At 36.1% G+C, this 23,310-nt stretch overlaps 1 protein-coding gene across 2 annotated transcripts in view; it reads left to right on the forward strand.

Moving 5' to 3' along the window:
* Positions 1-23,310, forward strand: part of MsrA (methionine sulfoxide reductase A) — a 54,270-nt gene that overhangs the window by 7,940 nt on the left and 23,020 nt on the right. The window lies entirely within an intron of this gene.

Genomic DNA, 23,310 nt, shown 5'->3' on the forward strand with positions numbered 1-23,310 from the left:
TGTTAAAACTGTAATAACTTGTAGATCACAGTCTGTGTTCACCCAGTCGTTAAACTCCTGTTCACCCATGTCTTCAGGCTTTTCAACGTGATCAGTATTGTGACTTAGTTGCCCATCATGAATAATTAATCCACATTTTTTTGAAACAGTTGCTAATGCAGGTTTCGGAAACTTCATTCCAAGCACTCATTGTCATGTGAAGTGCATCTAGAACAGTTATCTGCTTTGTGATATCAAATGATGTTCCCAAACCTTCATCTATAGGCTGGATGATTCTTCACCTCATATCTGATCTATAAAAGGTCTTAAAGGTTTTTATTATTCCCTTGTCGAGAGGTTGAATCAGTGAAGCTGGATATCATCATTCTTCTCTTTCTTGGTGATCCCTTTCTACTTCTCTCTCTCTGTCTCTCAGGGTAATAGAGAATTTTTTTTTTTTTTTTTGGCCGGTGCAGCATAAGCCTCAGGCTTCCTTGTACCATATGGATAATAATAATGTGGTATTTGAAGGTAGAAAAACTAATTCAATGTTTTTGAAAGCCAACTTTGGATGAGCTGGGCAGTTGTCCAAAACCAGTTCAGTTTTTTTTGCTTTTCTTATCCAATTTCAAATCCCATTTATGAAGATAATCTTCAAATAAAGAAGTTGTCATCCAAGCATTGGTATTATTTGCATATTCAACAGGCAGCTGTTTTACTCCTTTAAAACATCTAGGCGATTTGCTCTTGCCGATAACTAACAGCTTCATCTTGATTGTTCCTGTCATGTTGCATGTTAAAAGAACTGTAATCCTGTCCTTGATCTTCTTTCATGCAGATGCAGAGGAATTTTTAAAAATCATGCAGTGGTCTGGGGTAGCCCTGTAGTATAACCCTATTTCATCTGTATTAAAAATGTCTTCAGGGTTATAGGTGCTTAACATGGTTTGCCAAGAGGTTTTCAACCAGTTGTCAGCTGCAGAACCATTGGAACCTGTTTTTCTCTGAAGTTTTTTTGTAAACAGTATCATGCCTCTCCTTCCATCTTGTCATCCATTTGTCCATCGCATTAAACTCTGTAGTTTTTGAGCAAAATCATTAGCTTTTTGAAGAAGAATGCTATGATTGATTGGCTCATTAAATGAGCTGGCCTGTTTGAACCAAACAAACAGAGCTTCACCTACTGTTTGGCATTTCCCTTCACACTTCCTTTTTCTGGTTTCACTAATCACATTAGTGTTTAATGTATGACATGATTTTAACAATTTTGATAAAGATGACTGAGGCACTCCTAATTTTACTGCCACTTCCTTTTGAGACATATTGCCTAAGTTTAATTTATCGTACATTTCTGTAATTCGTAACTTATCTTTTACACCCAAATTCACTCTTTCTGTTCACTGACTTTTTTTTTTTTTTTTTTTGTAGTAAAATTTAAAACAGTAAAAAAGAGAAGCATCAATCAATAACATGGCACACAAACATACACACACAAGTGAGATGAAGTTTAGATATAGAAATGAAGAGCAGATTTCAGCGAAGGGGGGAAACACGTTTCACCATAATAACATGAAAACATAGAATTCCAGCTATCGGTATTATTGCAAAGAATAAGATTGAGTTTGCTACCCGTTTATTGCACTAACAGAATTGCACCAAGAGAAAATCCAATAACCCGGAAACTGCAAATTGTTTTTGTTTTATGGTTGTGACCTCCAGAAATATGCTTTAGAAAACTCACAGAGGCGTTCAAAATTGATTATTATAACCAAAAACATGATTTTAGTAAATGATGAAAATGTAGTGCATTTTATTGATTTGGATTGGTTCTTCGAAATTTGATTCTATTGAGTGGCTGATTCTAATAACCAGTGATCACTATAACTGGTGCTTACTTTATGTATATTATAACAAAATAAGTTTTATCTTCATGGTTTGTGAAGCTGTCACCATTTATGTTAAGTATTGTTGAATAAATGAAAAAATATTTTGTTTTCTTATAAAATAATTAAATGTGATTTATATTTAAAATTAATTAAAAATTAATGATCGATAATTACTCTAGTTATTTGTAATCCACTTCTTCACACACACACACACACTCACTCACTCTTCCTCCTCAGAATATGGCCATAAACACTAGCATGAGGCTGCTACAAGTTTTCCCCAGTAAGAAGTTTTGACCCAATTTACCTTGTGACTATATTAAAATATATTATTCCTACATCCTGGGACAGTGCCTCCTCCAAATCCTCTCTTGAGCTTCCAGACTCCATTCAAAAGAGGTGAACAGATGCTGATTGGTATCAGTAAGTGTTTGGACAGGTTTAAAAGAGTGGGGAATTACAGACACTGTTCTTCTGCATTGGTATCTGTAATTTCCCCCACTCTTTTAAACCTGTCCAAACACTTGCTGACACCAGTTAGCACATGTTCGCTCAAACTCGCAGAACCAATCTTTTCTCTTCCATGTCTTCTCTTCTACTTCTGTTTTCTGAAACAACCTTCTTTCATATGTATTTCCTGAAAATTACAATCTACAGAAATTCAAGTCTGATGTCAACAAGATATTGACTGGAATTTATGGTTTGGTCACTCACACATTAGCAAGGCTTTTGTGGATTTATTGGATGATTGTTTTCTACAGCAGCATGTTCGGGAGGCAACTAGAGGGAGTAATACTCTTGATCTGATTATCAGTAGTGATTCTTCATGCATTAAGAATCTGCAGATAAAGGAACCACTAGGTGGTAGTGATCACAGTGTGCTGAAGTGGGATTTACTCAAAGAGGTAACTCCTCTTTGAGTAAATCCCAGAGTAAATCTGGCAGGGCGAGCCCTGTGGCAGCCAAGTACCATCAGGGGTAAAGGGAAAGGTTTTTGCTTTCATAAAGATGACTACGATGGTCCGAGATGATATTTAAATTCTATACGGTGGGACCAGCTGATGATGTTACCAACAGCAAATTCAAAATGGGAAGCATTCAAAGTATTAATCTTGGAAGCTACTAGGATTTTCATACCAACTAAGAAATATTGTTCAAGGTTTAGGCCTAAACGGATGTCAGATAAACTAATGAGACATGTGGCAGAGAAGAAAAATGCATGGGATACATATAAATTAATGGGTGACGCGGAAGCCTATGATAGATATAAGCTAGTCTGTAACCAAGTCACAAAGGAGGTTAGGCAGGCAAAGGCAGATTACGAGAAATCTTTGGCAAAGGATGCAAAGAAACACAGCAAAGAGTTCTTTACTTATGTAAACTTTAGAAGGAAAGGGATGAATCAGATTGGTCCACTGTATTATCAATGGTTCAACTGTTGATGCTCGGGTAACTAACAAACTAAATGAGTATTTTGCATCTACATTCACACATGAGGAGTTATTCAGGGAGGTGGTGGGAATGCCAGTGGTGAAGTAAGCTCTGGCAGTGAGCTAGATGATTTTGTAATAACTGAGAGCAAAGTGGAGGAGAAATTGTTTTGAAGATAAACATAAGAAAGGAACCTGGTGTGGATGGGATCTATCCAGTTATATTAAAGGAGGCAGCAAAGGAAGTAAGCAAAACCTTAGCTATAATTATGAGAGCTTCCTTGGACTCAGAGGAGGTAACCATGGACTGGAGATGTGCAAATGTGACCTGAATTCACAAAGGAGGATCAAAGGGCGACACAAGTAATTACAGACCTGTTAGTTTAACTTTTGTTCCAGGGAAATTAATGGAGGCACTGGTTAAAGAAACACTGCAGGATCATCTAGACGACTTCAGTTGTAGCTCGAACACAGCATGGTTTTATTATGGGGAAGTCTTGTCTGACAATTTGACTGGATGCCATGATGTGGTCACAAAGGAACTGGATGCAGGGAATAACTTTGGTATCATATATTTGGATCTCAGAAAGGCTTTTGATACTGTTGCACATCTAAGACTGCTGCACAAATTGGAGCAGTGCGGCATTGGAAGCAGATTGCTGCTATGGATAAAGGGATGGTTGAGTGGGAGAAGACAGAGTGGTAATCAATGGACACTGCTCTTTGTGGACTAATGTTATTAGTGCAGTACCCCAGGGTTCAGTGTTGGGTCCATTCTTTTCTGTATTTATTAATGATATTGATGATGGTAAAACTTAATGTCCAAGTTTGCAGACGTTACGAAGGTTGGCAGTGTTCCTAATGACACTAATGACAATACACTGCTACAACAGGATCTAGAAATGTTAAGCAGATGGGCTTGAGAGGTGACAACTGAAATTTAACATTGACAAATGTAAAGTACTGCATATGGAAAGCAGTAACCCTAGAGTAACATGTCAACTGTGTGATACTACAGTGACAGTGGTAGAGAATGAAAAGGACCTGGGGGTAATTGTGCAGGCAGATATGAAGTTTACTGAGCAGTGCAGATGGTCTGCAACCGTTGCTCATGGTGTCTTGTCAATGATATACAGGAATTTTTCTAGCAGGGATAAGGAGGTGATTATCCCCTTGTATAAGGCAATGGTCAGGCCACAACTTGAGTACTGTATACAGGTCTGGAGGCCTCATTTTAGGAATGATGTAGAACTGATGGAGCAAGTGCAGAGAAGGGCAACAAGATTAGTGAATGGAACAAAGGGTTGCTCTTAGGAAGAAAGGATTAAGTTTTGCAAATTACGGTGTCTGGAGACTAGGCACCTGCTAGGTGATGTGATTGATGTGTATAAAGTCCTGAATGGTTTGAGCATGCTCAATGTTGATGAGATTCTTCCTATTGCTCAGAATAATTGCCTGAGAGAACATAAATTCAAATTGAGGAAAGGCAGTTGTAGGATAAATGTGGGAGGTTTGCTTTTAGCCAGTGTGTGGTTGATTGCTGGAACAAACTTCCATCTGTCGTTGTAAAAGTTGATAGTTTAAATAGATTCAGGGAAGAACTAGACAAACATTTGGAGTGAGTGGATGGGTGAAATTAGAAGATTTTGTTTTTTTTTTTTTTTTGGCTGATACTATATAAGCTTGCTTTCTTGCATTGTGTGCCTTTACTAAAGCTAAGTGGCTTCTGTCTTCTCATCCTACAACCCATACATTTTAGGTATTAGAATGTAAAAGGTATAGGTTCTAATATCTTTTGCATTTGGGGTTTTCTTAAAAAAAAAAGTCAATGATTACACCTTTAAAATCAAATCTACCTTTTAAGCAATAAAAAACAACTTTTTTTTTTTTTAAATCGTCATAATATATGGGTGGGCTGAATAATAAGATAACAAACAAATATATGCAAGAAGGATTTTAATTATACTGTTATAAAATTACCAGACAGTTAAGGTACCAGTATATTGTTTCTGAGAAGTGCAAAGATATGGTGCTGCTGTTCATGGTTTATCTAACAGATAAAGCAAAATAAAAGATAAATGAACCCTCTATTGCAATAAAAAGTGTGAAGTAAATATAACAGTGATGGAATAAAAATGGACCAAGTGCCAAAGTTACTTAGCATTAGCATTAGTAGAGGCATATGATGCAAGAAAGCAAGCTTATGCAGCATCAGCCAAAAAAAAAAAAAAAACCTCCCATTTCACCCCTCCGTTCGTTTGAAATACCTCTCCAGCTGAGCCTTAAATTTATCTATTCATTTATTAAATTTATAAACTTAAATTTATTCATAGTGAAAAGAAATGCTGCTATATTAATCACTGTGACATTATTGAAGAAGGTGGATTTATCTGATCAGAATTCATAGAATTTGGCAGTAAAATCAACACCTCTTAGAAAAATTATTCAAAAAACTTATCAGTCAGCATATTAAAATTCTTCAATCTAAAATTCACATCAACAGTATCTAGATATTAGAAGTGGATGAATAGTATATTTAAAAAAATAATAATTGAAATGACATATTATTTCCATAAAAGATCATTGACTTTATTAACAGGAGACAAACACTTCTTCTTCCGATGGTTGATGGAACACACCAAGGCGGGCAGCAGGCAAACGTTTGTTCATTGACTGTACGACTCGCGGTAAGCTTAACGCGCGATTCAAATCTTTTTCAACTATCCGCATAAAAAAAAAAGAAAGATCGCGTTAACTAGAAATCTGCATCGTGTAAAGTGAAAAGTGGTATCATTTTTCAAATAGCATTAACCGAATATCGCGTTAATCGAACTTGTGTTATGCGAGGCCTAGCTGTATCCTTAAATGGCACAGATCTCACAAAGTCTGATTATTTTTCAAATTATTTTTTTTTAATGACTAAGAATTATATGATTTATGCCATTTCTCATCTTTTGAAATTTCTCTTGCTGTACGTTTTCTTCAGTTCTATTACATCAAAATTCCATTATTTTCCAGCAAACACATTTGACAAATTGCAATTTAAAAAATTGCACATGATTTATTATTATTTTCATTTCAATTTGGATACTAATTAAATATATTTTTACTTTCGATTTCATAAAGCAAAAACTAATTTTATATATACTGCATAACGTGCAGAGAATTTTACAAGAAAATGATCAAGGTTAACATTTAGAATTGGTTCAGTACATCTTTGTGAAGGTAAATAACTATAACTACGCTTTGGGAAAAAGAGGTTCATAAATTTCGTATGCATATCCTTCGGAGACATAGATAGCTCAAACACTAGCATTTAAATGTTGTATTGCCACCGGATTTAGCTTGATCTTACTACCTGATCCATTTATACCGTTCCAATCTAAAGGATATTGAAAGCAGCTCTGAACGGAAGGTGTGTGTGTGGGTGTGTGTGTGTGTGTGTGTGTGTGTGTGTGTATATATATACAAAGGGTACTAGGAAAGTTTTGCAATAAGGCTTTGTTTATTTAATTTTTTCAAAGTAATTTCCTCTACATTCAATACACCTCTCCATCCTCCGAAACCAATCTTTAAACCAGTTCTGCCAAGTTTCACTAGGGAGTAAAGCACACTCGTTGTCCCAAGCCCGTAGAAGGTCCTCATCACGGGAAAACCGCCTCCCTTTTAGCTTCATTTTCACATGCGGGAACAGTGCAAAGTCGCAGGGAGCAAGGTCTGGACTGTAGGGAGGGTGCTCCAGAAGTTTCAGTCCTGTCATGGTCAAATATTCGGTGCAGGCTTTGGCGCGGTGAGCTGCAGCATTATCGTGATGGAGGTACCAGGTGTCCATTCTTGACTTTGGCCGCAGGTTCTTCATAGATCCAATGACTTTAGGCAGGCATTGTTCAGTATACCACTTAGCTGTGACTGTCTTCTGCGTGTCCAAAACGATACATTCCACAATTCCACTCGATTTGAAAAATACAGCTATCATTTTCTTCTTTACAGATCGGGATTATTCTGACAATTACGGGTGTGTCGTCATCATCAAAGACCCAAACTTTGTTTTGAGCCTTGGTCGGCAGATCGTAATAGTACAGCCAAGTCTCGTCACCTGTCATGATGTTGTTCACATACCGAGATTGTCCCTTATCAAACTTTTTTAACATCTCCCGGCACCAAGTCACACGTTGTGTCATCTGCTCTTCAGTCAGTTGATGCGGCACCCAGAGAGAACAAAGTTTCTTCACGTGCAAATGATCTTGCAGAATTGAACGAATTGCTGGTGCATTTAGGCCCAAAGTATCCTCTATCTGTTGGTAGGTCACTCGCCTGTTTTCGTCAAGCATTTTCCTCACAGCAGTAACGTTTTCCTACGTAACTGACGTTCGTGGCCTTCCCGGCCTCTCAGAATCCTCCAGAGTGAAATTTCCCCTTTGGAATTCTCTATATATTCTCTGAATATCGTTGTACGATGTGGACAATCATCATCTAGTGCAAGAGTCATTTCTTCTAAGCACTGGTCTATGGTTAAACCACGCACGAAATTATACCGCAAAACTGTCCTTATCTCATTTCGTGACCACGATGCCATTGCAAGCACTTTACACTCTCACTACTAATGAATAACTGAGCCCATCGACTTGGCGCGGCGGCTACTATGCACGTATGAACATGTCTCAACATGCAGCAACAAGCAGCTTCCTGTGATTCATTGTTGCGTCATATTGCAAAACTTTCCTAGTACCCTTTGTATATATATATTAAAAAAATTGCAATAACAGAAATTCTTTGGACATGAAATAAATGTCAAAGAACCGCCATTATTGAGAAGAAGATTGATTAAAAACTACAGCCACATAAAAGTAATTCTCCTGAGCCCTGCTTTTATCACCAAACATGTACATATTCAAATTGACAATCTCTACTTAACTGACAAGTATTCGTTTATATAATCGTGCCATATTTAAAAATAATTCCAAGATCATTTTGAATATTCTCCTACGCAAAGAGGAAAATGAAACTAAGTAAAAGGGCTTATTTACAGCAATATGATGATGCTTGTTAACTTTCCTTGGAAAAATTAAATTATAAAAAAATTAAAAAAAACGAATAAAAATAAAATAAACAAATACAAGTAGTTTCCCACCTTATGAGTGAATTCGTTCCTAGCGTGCACTTGTAAAGCGGGAATTTATTTCCCATAGACATAATTTTAAAATCAAGGATTACATTCTGAACAATGAAATTAGTTAGCTAATTAGTTTATGCTTAAACAATGATTGATTTATCCAAAGAAATAAAAACATAGCTTGTAAAATCAAGCAAATTATAATAATCAAGAAATTATTTATGTCTTCTGGTGAGTGGGCTTGGCACACCCAGGGTCCTGAGCTGGATATCATCATTCTTCTCTTTCTTTGTGATTCCTTTCTACTTCTCTCTCTCTCTCTCTCTCTCTCTCTCTCTCTCTCTCTCTCTCTCTCTCTCTCTCTCTCTCTCTCTCTCTCTCTCGTGCACACACACAGCAATTCAGAATTTTTTTTTTTTTTGGCTGGCTGGTGCAGCATAGCCTAGGGCTTCCTTGCACTATATGGCTAATAATGATAATAAATGCACACCCATTGTTGTCTCGTCAGGAGGTGTTTCCAAGATAGACTTCTCTTTTCTTTATAAATTGCATGATAGCATGCATATGCATTTTTTAAATCTGTAGCAACTTTCCTAGTACTGTACGTTCCAAATTTGAATCTTGTGGCTCTAAAATCGTTTTTTTTTTTTTTTGCATTGAAAAGCTTCATCTAGCCCAGTAGTGCACACACTATGGGCCTACAACCCACAGAGGGGTTGCAGGATAAATTAAAGGGGCCTTGGAAATTTTAAAATAAAATTAGTTATTGTGTACATAAACGCTACGAAACCTGTTGTTAAAATTACTTTTTCAATACTGTAGGTGTAGAGACCTTACTACACGAACAAAGTCTGAGATACGAATGAACCCTATTGCCACTGTTTATTTTTTAGGGTAGTTTCACTTGTGATGCAGGTGGCTTTCTTACTTATTGTCATTGTGGCTTATACACCTTAATTTGCTCACAGGCTGTGGACACGCAGAAAGTAGCTGACTAGTGTGACTTCTCGGTGTGTATTAATACTTCTCAGTACTACTCAATTGCTGAACCTTAATCCCTCTAGCTCTTAATTCGTGTTTCCTACAGCAAAAATTTCTGATATTGCCTCAAGGCCAGAGGTGCAAATATGCAGTGGCAGTAAATAACAAGTCTGTTGCATGCATGCTTCATTCTGCTTCGGAATTTGGTGCTTTCACGTCAACTTGGATGTGTTTTTCATTCTTCTGCTACTTTTTATATTATTGTTGTTTTTAAGAAGAAAAAAATGTATATTATTTTACCATGGACAATTGGATAATCAGAACAAAATGGGCGAGGAGTGATGACAATGTGCTGCTACAGATACACCAGAAGCTGAAAGGGTAAGAAATGTATCATGTGAAAATTTTGACACAAACATTATTTCAAGTGTAGTGCAACCACCAATCTCTGGTAGAAAGCATCATATTCCAAATCAAAAAGAATGAAACAGGATAGAAAATATCAAGAAGAATTTATGAAGTACAGCTTTACTTAGTGTTGTTTATGACCAACGTCTTTTGTGTGTAATATGTTACGAAAAACTAGCTAACGAAAGCATGAAACCTATTAAATGAAAAAGACACTTGCATACGAAACATCCAGAGATAATTAAAAATACTGAATCCTTTTCAAAAGGCACACCGATGCCATACAAGGTCTGAAATCTTTTATGAAGAAACATACGGCAGTTCCATGTAAAGCTTTAAGAACATCGTTGGAAGTTTCATATTTAATAGGAAAAATTTTTGAAATTGCAAAATATTATTATTGCTGAATCTCTTGTGCTGTAAAAAGGATTTCAATTATGCATGGAGACAAGTATAGCAACGATTTAAATATCATTCCTCTATCCAGAGACGTCACAGTCTGGCAGCATATTACAGTTATCGCAGACAATCAATTGAGAGAAAGTCCAATTTTTGCAATACAGTTAGATGAATTCATAGATATTTAAAACCTTGCTCAACTTATTGTATATGTGAGATATTGCTACGAGGGAGATAATTTAGAAAATTTTCTATTTTGCAGAGCTTTGGAAAGAAGAACAACGGGCAAGAAGATATTTGATGTTATATATTCTTTCAAACAAATAATCTAATGTGGAAACAACTGCTTTGCGATTTGTACTGATGGTGTGGCTGTACCATCAGTGCAAAGGCAAAATGCCAAAGTAAAAGGCAAAGTAAAGGAAATTTCTCCAAATATAGTTTTGAATCATTGCATTATACAGTACATAGGGAAGCAATAGTATAAAAGGAAATGCAAACTGATATGCACAAAGTTTTGAAAGATGCGATAAGTGTGATCAATTTTATTAAAAAATAGAAGCTTAAATAGCAGACTTTTCACAATGCTTTGTAATGAAATGGGATGAAGTGCTTCTTTTATATATGAAAGTGAGGTGGTTGTACAGTGGTAAAGTGTTGTGACGTCTTTTTGACCTCAAACATCAAGTTGTATTGTTTTTATTGGATAAAAATGAGAACCTTGCTCAATTGTTTACAAATTAAAAAATGGCTTAGAAAATTTAATTCCCTGCTGATATATTTGAAAAACTTCATGATTTAAATTTAAGTCTTCAAGGACAGGGAACAAATGTATTAATACTCAGTGATAAAATAGAAACTTTCAAAGGGAAGCTTAATTTTTAGAAAACTGAATTTGAGCTTAATAATACTGAAATGTTCCCATGCGTTTCTGATTTTTGTTATAATATTGACATTTTACAATTTAATGATATTGTTGTTATTATTATTATTAGTCATGATGCAAGGAAGCCTGAGGCTTATTATGCACCAGCCAAAAAAATTTCCCGAGTTACCCTGAGAGAGAGGGGGAGAGGAATCACCAAGAAAGAGAAGGATGATGATATCCAGCTCAGGACCCTGAGTTTGCCAATCCCAAACTCACCAGATGGTGAGCCCCTGGGGTTAATGTATCTCCAGAAAAAAATTTATTGGATTCGTGATCCCTTTGCTTTTGAAATTTCTTCATGTCCCGAAATCACCATTGAGCGAAAGGAAGATCTTATCGACCTGTCATCTGACGAAGCATTACGTGCTCGTTTCAAGGCTACAACTTGTGAAAAATTTTGGCTTTCTCTTCGAGACGAGTATCCAGAATTATTGAAATTTGTGATACAAACATTGCTATCTTTTGGGTCTACATATTTATGTGAGGTTGGTTTCTCAAAATTAAGAAAAAATTGAGATCCAGAAGAATGCATGAGATTAGTAATTTCAAACATTGCGCCAAATATGGACCAAATATTATCGGTTATCCAGGCTCGTCCTTCTCATTAATTGTTTTGTTTTGTAAACGTTCATTTTTTATTGTTTTGTAAACTTGATTGAAGAATAAGAATTTGATTTGTTGTTTTTGCTGTATTCAATTAAAATATTAAACAATTACTTTAATGTGTAAATTAAAAAGGAAACATTTTTTTTTTTTTTTTTTTTTTATTCCTCTCTCTGTACTCGAATAACATTTTCTACTACATAATTTATAAAATGCCATTTTTATTCTCTAAAATTCTGGTCATCCTACCTCGGGGTTTACGTTGAGGGGTCGTCTCAATTTTATATTTAATAAAGGGGGTCACGAGTGAAATAAGTTTGCACGCCACTGGTCTAGCCCTTTGAGAGTGAAGAAATGAACATGAGTTTCAGCTGTTAAATCTTCTTCACATTTTGCTATTTCAAAAAGGTCTTCATTTGTGAGCTCTTCATTGTGTGCTTGAAGCAGATCAGTGGCATCAGTTGAAGAAACGTCAACCTGCAATTGGTTAGCAATCTGCATCCATTTCATTTTGTAGGATCTCTGCTGGTTCTTGAAATCCTTCAAAATTATCAGTAAACTGAGGAAACAGTTTATTCCAAGCACCCTTCAAGTTCTTCTCTGTAATTTTGTTCCAGGTTCATAGTATTATTTTAATTGCATCTAAAATATGGAATTCTTTCCAAAATAAACTGTTACATTAATTAGCATGTAAAATGTCTCCCGAAGATAATTTAAATAATGCGTTTAAATAACTCTCTGGTTCATTGGCTGCAAAAGTGGTGTCACATTTGGTGGCAAAAAATTTATTTTAGCATTAGGGTGGTGATGTTGCAGAAATGGTGAGTGGCCAGGTGCAGTGGTGGGATTCAGCCGGTTCGCACCAGTTCGGCAGAACCGATACCTAATTTTTTGTTGAGTTCGGTGAACCGGTTGTTAAAATGGCACTTGTGATCAGGGTTCTCTCTAAGGTGGGCGCCTTATATTCTATGCCATTTATTAATTCTGCAAGAAATTTTTGTTTAGTATCGATAAAATGAAGAAAATGTGTGTTCTGACTGATGCTTATCAATGATATAAGCATAGTGCTTGGTTTATAAAAGTTTATGATATGACCACACGTGGACAGAACCAGTAAAAATATTCAAATATATAGGCACATATCTGCTCCTGCTCTATAATATATTAAAATAAAACATTTTTAAAATTTTTTGCAGTAGCCCCTAAAAGGATGAAGAGGCAACAGAGTTTGACAGATTTTTTGAATAAGAAACAAAAATCAGAATTTGTTGTATTAGAATTGGCCTTGGATTCAGTTACATCACCAACAATTTTCGTTGAATTGAAAAAACAAGATGCAGAGACAATATGTTCTTCAGTTATGGAAAGTTTAAATAATGTTGGGCATACTAAAAACTACCTAGAAAAAAATTTAATAGGATTTTGCTCCGATGGTGCCAGCGTTATGCTTTGGAGAAAATCTGGAGTGAGCACTAGGATTGCAAAAGAGTTTCCAAACATAATAATATGGCACTGTTTAAGTCATCGCCTCCATCTTGTTTTAGATAATTCGATAAAGGAAATAAAGCAAGTAAATCATTTTAAAATATTTATTGATAAGATATATACTATTTTTCATCAATCCAATAAGAACCAAATTGAACTTTCCAAAATATCCGAACAGCTTGGAATTGAAATTATACAGATTGGTAGAGTTTTGGGACCAAATGGGCTGCTTGTAGTTTAAGGTCAACCCTAGCTGTGTGGCGCGCTTATCCAGCGCTACATCACTATTTTTATTCAAATAAAAAGTACTTAGGTATGGCTGCCCATCTTGAAAATATATATTTTATAACTGATTTGGCACATTGATGATTGATATTTTAAACGGAATTTCTCTTCTTTCAAATGCACTGCAAGCAAGAAATATAGACATAATAAAGGCTGAAAAACTCGTGATAAGATCTATTAAAGCATTTCAAATGCTTGGAAAGGAAAAGAGTCCATACAAAAAAAAAAAGTTGATGAATTAATTACTTCAGAAACCTTCAAAAAATATAAAATTTGTAGAAAATCATCGATTTGTCAGGCTTCCTCGGGGAAGACTTTTAGAAAACATCGTAATGAATTTGAAAAAAAGACTAATGGATTGTGAACATTTAAAAGCAAGTTGTAGCCAATTTCAAGATAGGAATAAATTACAATTTCTCAATTTTTTGTAGCCAGATTATTGGAATATTGAAGAAGTACTAGATCCATGGAAAGCAGCTGAAGAACAATTGCTCGTATTTAATGACATTTTTAATTACCAAATTGATATTAATGATTATCGAGATTTCGTGGAAAATGTTTTAAAAAATTTCCAGAATTATGCAATTCCTGAAAGTGTTCAAAGAGCTAAAAATGTTGTCAGAACAATTGCTGTAAGTTCAGCAGAAGCGGAAAGGGGTTTTTCAAAGATGAACATATGTTCAGAGAAGAGAAGTCGCCTAACTGTTTCTAATATATCAAACACAACGACTATTATTCTAATCGGCCTACCTCTAAAGGAATGGGATCCTACTCCTAAAGTGAAAAGAGGGTTAAGGATAAATCACTCAGCCAATGATGCTCGGATAAAAGCGAAGAAAATTGCAAGTGAGGACGCCAATCAAGACGGAATATGGAAATAACAGTTTTATTGTTTTTTTTTTTTCAGGTATTATTTAATATTTTTTCATTAATATTTTAAAACTCTTTCTTATAACATAATCTAGTTTTGTGGACCTCTTTTATTGTTCTTATTTAAGTATTAACTGCATGAAATAATAAACTACCTTTCGGTATATAGTTTTTTTATACTTAGAACGGTCATTAGGGCAGCGAACCGGTTGTTAAATTATTTGAATCCCACCACTGGCCAGGCGCATTATCTAAAATCAGAATCACCCGAAAAGGAATATTTTTATCTTCACAATATTGTTTTACTTCAGACGCAAAGTGATGCGAAAATCAATCTTTGAATAAAGGAATGAAGAGAAAATTCTGAAAATTTATTTGTTTTTTATATGATTGAAGATTTCAGTGAAGGGGAAACACATTTCACCATAATAACGTAAGAACCCACACAATTGCAGCTATCGGTATTTTCACAAATGCAATAAAATCGAGTTTACTACCCACTTATAACTGACTCTACTAACAGAAAATCCAAATAAACCAGAAACTGCGAATTGTTTTTATTATTTTATGGTGGTGAAATCCAAAAATGTGCTTTAGAAAAATACACAAAGGCATTCAAAATTGATTCTTATAACAGAACATATGATAATGATGAAAGTGTAGTGCATTTTAATTATTTGAATTGGTAATTAATACAATTTACATTATAAAATAACCTTTTAGATAGATAAATAGCTTAGTTATATAGCAAAAATATCAACTTCCGTGAGGTCTTGGAACGAATTACCAAGAAACAATGCGATATTAGATGTAGAATACAGATGTAGAATAGATGTGTGGAAATTTGCCTTTAGCCAGTGGGTGGTTAATTGCTGGAACAAACTTCCATCTGTCGTTGTGGAAGTTGATAGGTTGAATAAATTTAAGGAGAAACTGGACAGGCATTTGGAAGGAATGGTGTGTTTTTTTTTGGCTGATGCTGCATATGCACATGCTACTACTGCTACTATTAACATTAATTAGCATTAGTAGAGGCATGTGATACAAGAAAGCAAGCTTATGCAGCATCAGCCAAAAAAAAAAAAAAAACACTTCCATTTCACCCCTCCGTTCATTCACCCCTCCGTTCATTCAAAATAACTGTCCAGCTGAGCTTTAAATTTATTTAGGCTATCAACTTCCACAACAAGGGATGGAAGTCTTTCACCAACCAACTACCCGCTGGCTAAAGGCAAATTTCTGCACATCTATCCTACATCTGTCTTTCCTCAATCTGAATTTATGCCCTCTCAGGTGATTATTCTGAGCAAGAGGAAGAATCCCATCAGCATTGAGCATGCTCAAACCATTCAAGGCTTTATACACCTCTATCAGATCACCTTGCCGGTGCCTAGTCTCCAGACACTGTAATTTGCAAAACTTAAGCCTTTCTTTGTAAGAGCAACCCTTTACTAATCTTGTTGCCCTTCTCTATACTCGTTCCAGCAGTTCTACATCCTTTTTGAAATGACACCTCCAGACCTGTATACAGTACTCAAGGTGTGGCCTGACCATTGCCTTATATAAGGGAATAATCACCTCCTTATCCCTGCTAGAAAAATTCCTGTATATCATTTACAAGACACCATGAGCTACTCTTGCAGCCTGTCTGCACTGCTCAGAACTTCATATATGCTTGCACAATTACCAGCAGGTCCTTTTCATTCTCTACCACTGTCAGTGTAGTACCACAGAGTTGATACGTTGCTCTGGGGTTGCTGTTTCCCATATGTAGTACTTTACATATTTTGACAGTGTGATGGTGCTTCTGGAATGGATTAATATTGTAAAGTGGGGGTACACTGTATTGTATAGCTATGAGCGTGGTTTGAAATGTGGTATTTATGAATGTTTAACATTCATTTTTTTGCAATTAATGTTCATACTTTTGATTTTGTTGATACTTGGGAAAAAAAAAAAAAAAAAAACTCTAGTGGGAACTGCCTGTAAATGTAAACTAGTTAAATTCCATGTTTGTAAAATCATGGAGGTTAATTGAGAGAGACAAGTGACAGCGACATAATGAAAGCTGGCAGATAGTGTATAAAACATCTGATCAGATAGAGGCCTTAAAATTCTTGGATATTTTTACTAATGGCTAACAAATAAAAATTGGATGAAATTCTGTTTTAGCCAAGGTGAAGATGTCTTTGGAATTTGAATCAGTTGGTATGGCTTCCAAGAAGTCAACATAAACAGAGGTCAGTATTATACTACTCTGCATTTTGAAAAAAATTCACTGATGTTTTCTTTCACAAAAGGATGTTTCTGAATCATTTTCTAATGCTGATTTCAAAAATGACTTCAATTTGTTTCCATCTTATCAGGTTTCTTCAGAAACACAAAAGAAAAATTATATTTTTCACAAATTTTGATTAAATTTGGCAGAATGTATGCACTGAAATTATAAAATGCTACTTCTACCAGACTTTTATATTTAAATACATATTAAAAAGGGCAGTATGGTAAAAAGTCCACTAAACTCTCACCACTGTCATTTTAAAAAGTGATTACAATGGGTCAAATTTTTATTTCTTTAATTTTTTTGCAGTCCCTCTTCATTTTGTTTCTTTGATTTTCTTGCAGATCATTTTTGCAGTCCTTCTTCTGCACCTAGCAATAGTCAACCATCATGTTGACATTCCACTTACCATGATACTTCATCACCATGTCTTTAATGTCATGTTGAAACTTCTCACCCTGTTCTTCACTTACACTTCCTAGATTTTCTGGGGAGTAGTAGTTGATGTAGAGTGTAAAAAACGTACCTTGACACTGATGTTGCAGCCCAACTTCTTGAAGTTTTCCAATAAATTTTCAACTATATTCTTCTAGTCTGGATCCTTTTTGTTCTCAAAAAGTTCTCGGCAACAAACCTGAAGCTAATCCATTCCTGTTTTTCTCTTTTAATCATAGTTCCCTCAAAAGTTCGGTCCCTCATCAGTTTGCAGATTTTGAGTTCCAACCTTGTTTTGGCTTCTCCTGGGTGATTGATGGGAATTTAGTACAACGGTAGTTGAAGAAGGGACCTTCCCAAGGTAAAGCTTTCACAAACTATTTCATCAAACCCAGTTTGATGTGGAAGGAGGAGGACAGGTTTGGGGTCTACCAGTGGTTTATGAATTTGGGATCTCTTAATTGTCTTTGAACCAGGCAACCAACTGTCCTTCTTTGGTCAGACCTTGACATCCTAGTGCTTACTCCTTGCCTGACTGTTCTATTCACATAAAAAGAACCTTGGCATTTTTGTGTAGCGAGATTGCTGTCCAAGTAACATGCCTATCACTTTAAAGTCAGCACAGACCAACCAACCATTTCTTTATAATTAATATTTGTCAACAACTTTTTCAAGTTCTCATATTTCTTTCAAATTCACAGATTGAGCTACTGGAATTGACCCATATTTATTTCCATTGTGGAGCAAACACCTTTGTGACTCATCTTTGACAAGTCAAAAAAGTCTCCAATGTAAGATTGTAAGTAATTCCTAAATAGTTTATTAAGTAATATTATTTAAAAAAACCATGGAATCATCCTCAGAAAACTATGGGACTACTTCTCATTCTCTGTATCAGTACCATGAAAAAAAAAACATCCCAAGTCTAGAACCCAGGAGTTCTGCAGTTTCCTTTGGTAAATTTAAATCTCTTCTCAGATCATTGAGTTTGTGTAGTGAAAATGGTTGAGGGCTGGACTCTGTCTCCAGGCATGTAAACTTCAGTTTTATCTTCAGCAGCTTCACTCTCAGCACTCTCTCTGCTGCTGAATTCCCCAATGTAAGTGGAGGGAATTGAATTAGCAGGTTATCTCCATGTGGGACTGGTCTAATGGCAGATGGAATTTTATGATACACAGTGCCCTTCTTACTCTTTGCATTGTATCCTTCTACAAACAAAAGGAACGGTTATCACAGTGGTTTGTAGACTCACCAAATCAGTAGAATTTCAAATAGCATAGGCTTCTTTTTACCATTTCCCAATCTCAATGCTTCAACACAGGTTTGGCAAACTTTGTGAAGTCCATTGTTTATCTTGGTCACAGAGTTTCACTTCAAAATAAGTACAATACACATTCTTTACAAATTTTGTAATATCTTGTCTTTGCTTGAGCACTTCATAACTTGAACAAATATAACGAAATAAGTTCTGATTGTTCAAAAATTTGCATGAAGACATTTTACTCACTTTTCAACCCAAGTTTTACACGATAGAATCTGTGTGGTGCGAGTTCATTGGAAGCAAAGGAACAATGAGATTGGGAGTGATCTACAGATCAGATCGTGAAGAATATGACGAGAGTCTTTACAGGCAGATGGAATGGGCAAGCAAGCGTGAATGTCTTATGGGTGACTTTAATTTGCCCCAGATTGATTGGAATAAGTGGGATGGAAACTCACCACAGGGAAAATCTTTTTTAAATAAACTAGATGATTATTATTTGTACCAGAACGTTAGAGAAAGTACTAGGAGCGAGAATATTCTTGACCTTGTCATTACTAATGAATTGGATGACACCACAGGGCTTAAAGTACAGGAACCATTGGTAGGTGGTGATCACACAATTGTCAGTTGGAAGATGAAGAAAGGTGTTTGCAGTAGTTAAAGGTAAAGGCATGGGTTTTAACTTCAGAAGAGGGGGCTTTGATAGTTTAAGGAGCTATATGGAATCTGTGAACTGGGCAGATTGCCGAGAGATAGCAAATACATTTGAATTATGGAATGCTTTTGAAGAAAAAAGTCACAGAAGCCATGAATGCATGCATTTAAGAAAATATTGCAGGAGGAGGATGCTAAAATGGATTACTGTGTAGCTGGCTGACCAATTAGAGCAGAAAAAGATAGCATGGGACAGTTACAGAGCAATGAAAAGTACTGAAGCCCACATTAGGTACAAGTCGATCTGTAATTGTACCACAAATAAGGTCAGGGAAGCCAAGGCTGCGTATGAGAAATCATTGGCTAAGAGAGCAAAGAATGGAGACAAAGAATTTTTCATGTATGTGAATACAACAAAAAAGAAACCTAATCAGAATTAGACCCTTGTGCACTGGGTGTAGGAAAGTCTTAGATAACCCGGCTGATGTTGTGGATGAATTGAATAGGTATTTGCATTGGTCTTTGCTGACAAAAGACCCTTCATACTGAGAAATGGCTGTGCAAGCGAGGCTGAGACATATGAAATTAGTGATGTCATAATTATAGATGATTGTTTATTAGAAAAACTTGCAAGTAAGGCTCCTGCAGTTGATGGCATATGATCTGTAGTTTTGAGGGGTGAGTGTGAGGGAGTGTATTGAACCATTAAGGTTAATTATGAAGGCATCTTTTGACAAAGGGCAATTCACTCTTAGAACTGCCAATACATAAAAGCGGTTCTAAGAATGAAGTTGGTAACTACAGACTGGTAGTCTGACTTCAGTGGTAGGGGACATCTTAGAGGTAGTGATTAAGAATCCAGGGACATTTACATAGATATAGCATTCTGAAGGATACACAACATGGCTTTAAGGGTAAATCATACTTAACTAACATAAGCTATTTTGACAATTACTCGTGAGCTGTATTTAGGGAAAAATTTCAACAGTTTTTTTTTTTTTTTTTGATTTTAGAAAAGCATTTGACTCGGTCCCTCACGAGAGGTTACTGTATAAGCTTGAGCAGGTTGGGATTACTGGTAAGATTCTAAGATGGATTGCTGGGTGGCTGCAGGGCAGAAGGCAATGAGTTGTGATTAATGGACATTCTTCAGATTGGTATAACATCAGGAGTGGGATCCCTTAAAGATTGGTTCTTGGATCACTGTTGTTTCTCATTTTCATAAATGACATCGGCAAAGGGGATAGGTGTGAAGTCAAAATTTGCATATGTAAAGATTGCAGAGTCAGTAATGATCAGTGCCAAGCAGTGCTACTGCAGGATGACTTGAACCAACTTCAAAGATGGTCAGAGAAACGGCAGCTATGTTTTAATGCTGCTAAATGCAAGGTGAATAGCATTGAATACATTTGGTGAATAGCACCCAACAAATAAATTGGCGGGAGTTGAAGTAAAAACAATGGAGGAGGGATCTGGGAGTTACAATATAGGCAGATATGAAGTTTTCTGAACAGTGTAAACAGGCAGCCAGAAAAGCCCATGGTGTCCTATTAATGATTTATCAAATGTTATCCCATAGAGATAGGGAGGCCATAATCCCATTGAGGAGGTATCAAAACGTTTATACCTTTACCTTGAAATAATAGCCCTAGAAAGGTGAAACTTCACAGGAACTTTAATCCTTGTTTCCTCTCCATGTTTGTTTAGTAACACATTTCTCCCATCTATGGATCAGTTGTTTAATGCCTTGATCATAGAAATCCGCACTTTTTGCCTGAGACAAATCAAAGTGGTGTCAACGCAATGGTTTCTTCATTTCTCGAAACAAGGAGTCTGACTGTGCTAGGTCAGTAGAATAGGGTGGGTGCTGCAGTAGTTCAAAGCTGCACTGGGCAACAAAGTTGGTGGTGGTAATGGCTTCTGCAAAGGCATCAGTAATCTTGCAACCCATAGACCTTAGACATGTGCAAATGGTCATGTAAAATGCTGTGGGCAGACCCATAACTAATTCCCACTGCATTTGCAATGAAATGAATTGTCATACATCTGTCACTCAGCACCAACTGCTCAACCTTTGCAACCGTCTCACTGTCTGTGGATGTTGTGACCGTCCTTCTCTTGGCTCGTCAAAGACACTTGTATGACCGTACTGGAACTTCCGTTTCCACTTTTTTTACAGTGTCATAGGATGGATAATTCTGCCCATACACAACTTTCATTTCTTCGTCAATTTCCTGAACTTTCTTGCCCTGCAAATGAATGAACTTGATCACTGCTCGATACTCCACTTTGTCAACCATAGTGTCCTTCCTCAGATTCTGGGCTCTACATCTGATGTAAAATCACCTACGGGAATGAAATTTCACATGTTAGTTATTGAATATGTAGACAACTTATATTAAAAGCAGCATCTTCCTACTGATGTTTTATCTAGGTCAGGGTACAAACTTTTTGATACCCTGTCATGTAAGGAAATTGTAAGACCAGATTTGGAATACTGTGTTCAAGTATGGCGACTTCGTCTGAAAAGAGAAGCAAAAGCCTGAAGCTTTTGCTGCACCAGCCAAAAAAAAAAAAATTCTGAGTTACCCCTGAGAGAGAGAGAGAGAGAGAGGGAGAGGGGGAGGGGGGAGGGGGGGGGTCAGAAATAGAAGGGAATTGCCAAGAAAGAGAAGAATGATATCCAGTTCAGGACCCTGGGTGTGCCAAACCCATACTCACCAGATGTGAGCCCCTGGGGGTACACACATCGAAAACCCATTCAGAGTGGTGTTATCAGTCTGCATTAAGTGTATAAAAAAAAAAAAAAAATATATCTATAAATCAGAACCCAAAGCTTGACAAATTAGGAAGCCTGTTTATTGATTTATTTAGTTTTCCAGCAGAGCATGAAATTGAATATAAAGGAGCCACGTTATTCAAATCCTTACTGAAACCCTTGAGATGTTCACAATTATTGTTTGACAAGAGCTTTTTAAAACTAAGCAAGTGCTGTTACTATGCCTGTAAATTGGGCATAAGATTAGGAGACAAATGGATAATGGAAAAAAATAAGTGTACTGAAAGAAGCTTTGGTAATGACAGGCCAGTTAGTTGCTTTATTTTAATAAGCAATAAAATCATTGTGCTCTGAATGCTTTAACTTAATTTGAATTGCAGTGCACTTAGTTACTTTTTGTGTACTTTTTCAACTGTTGAGAGAGAGAGAGAGAGAGAGAGAGAGAGAGAGAGAGAGAGAGAGAGAGAGAGAGAGAGAGAGAGAGAGAGAGAGAGAGAGAGATTCATTCTAGTCATCCACGAGAAATGATGTCAACATATAAACCACTAGAGACCGGGGTCTTTTCACTATTTTGTGATGAGGGTGACCAGGTACTAGAAAAACTCCTCCAGAACAAAGGCAAGTGATTTGATTCAAATCAGCATTAGTATTCAAATCTTGAATGTGAATGCTGGAAAAAACTTATCAAAGCACATATTAAACCTAGTAGGGGGAAGAGGAAATTTCATTTATGCTTAAAGATAACAGGTCAAAAACAAAATGAGCACCCTTGACAGGCATATTGAAAGATAAATTAAAATCTTCCAAAATGAATCTTTTGAGAGAGCAGTTTGCTTCTGTTAAACAACCAACTAAGTTAGAATGATGGCTTCACATCGTGAAGTCATCATTCTAATTTGCGCGCATTATTCTAATCTTTACACAGATGACCTCACAAGTATGAATACCTTGCTCCAAAAATATATATAATCCCCCCCCTCCTCATTCCTGGAACTGCAAGTAGTAGACAAGAAAGTTTACTCCATGTTCTTACACACACACAGAGAGAGAGAGAGAGAGAGAGAGAGAGAGAGAGAGAGAGAGAGAGAGAGAGAGAGAGAGAGACCTATGATCAAATATCAGAAATGCACCTTTGTTTTCATAAAAATAATTATGTTATAATTAATTATAAAATGTAATTGTTATTAAATTGTTATCCATGAGATGATACTTTTATAAAAAAAAAAAGTTTTTAATAAATGATATACATAATAATAAATGTCATTTTTTAAATAAATTACAAATTTAGCTATTCTAAGTCTTTAACTTTATTTGGTACCTGTGGCTGAGGTCATACCCTAGTTATATCATGGTCATAAAATTTCTGTTAATCTCTATGAGTAATGAGTAGCCTAGTAGAGATATAGTACAGTAGCGAAAGAGTACAGTAAGTACGTAGAGAAAGAGTACAGTAGCACACAATCTTTGAGTGGACCAGGGTTCAAGCCTGTGCCTGCTAAATACAATTAACATTTGTATTGATTGACTTAT

This window comes from Mastigoproctus giganteus, chromosome 9, assembly GCF_048544385.1.
Source record: "Mastigoproctus giganteus isolate SK-2022 chromosome 9, ASM4854438v1, whole genome shotgun sequence".
Classification (NCBI taxonomy): domain Eukaryota; kingdom Metazoa; phylum Arthropoda; class Arachnida; order Uropygi; family Thelyphonidae; genus Mastigoproctus; species Mastigoproctus giganteus.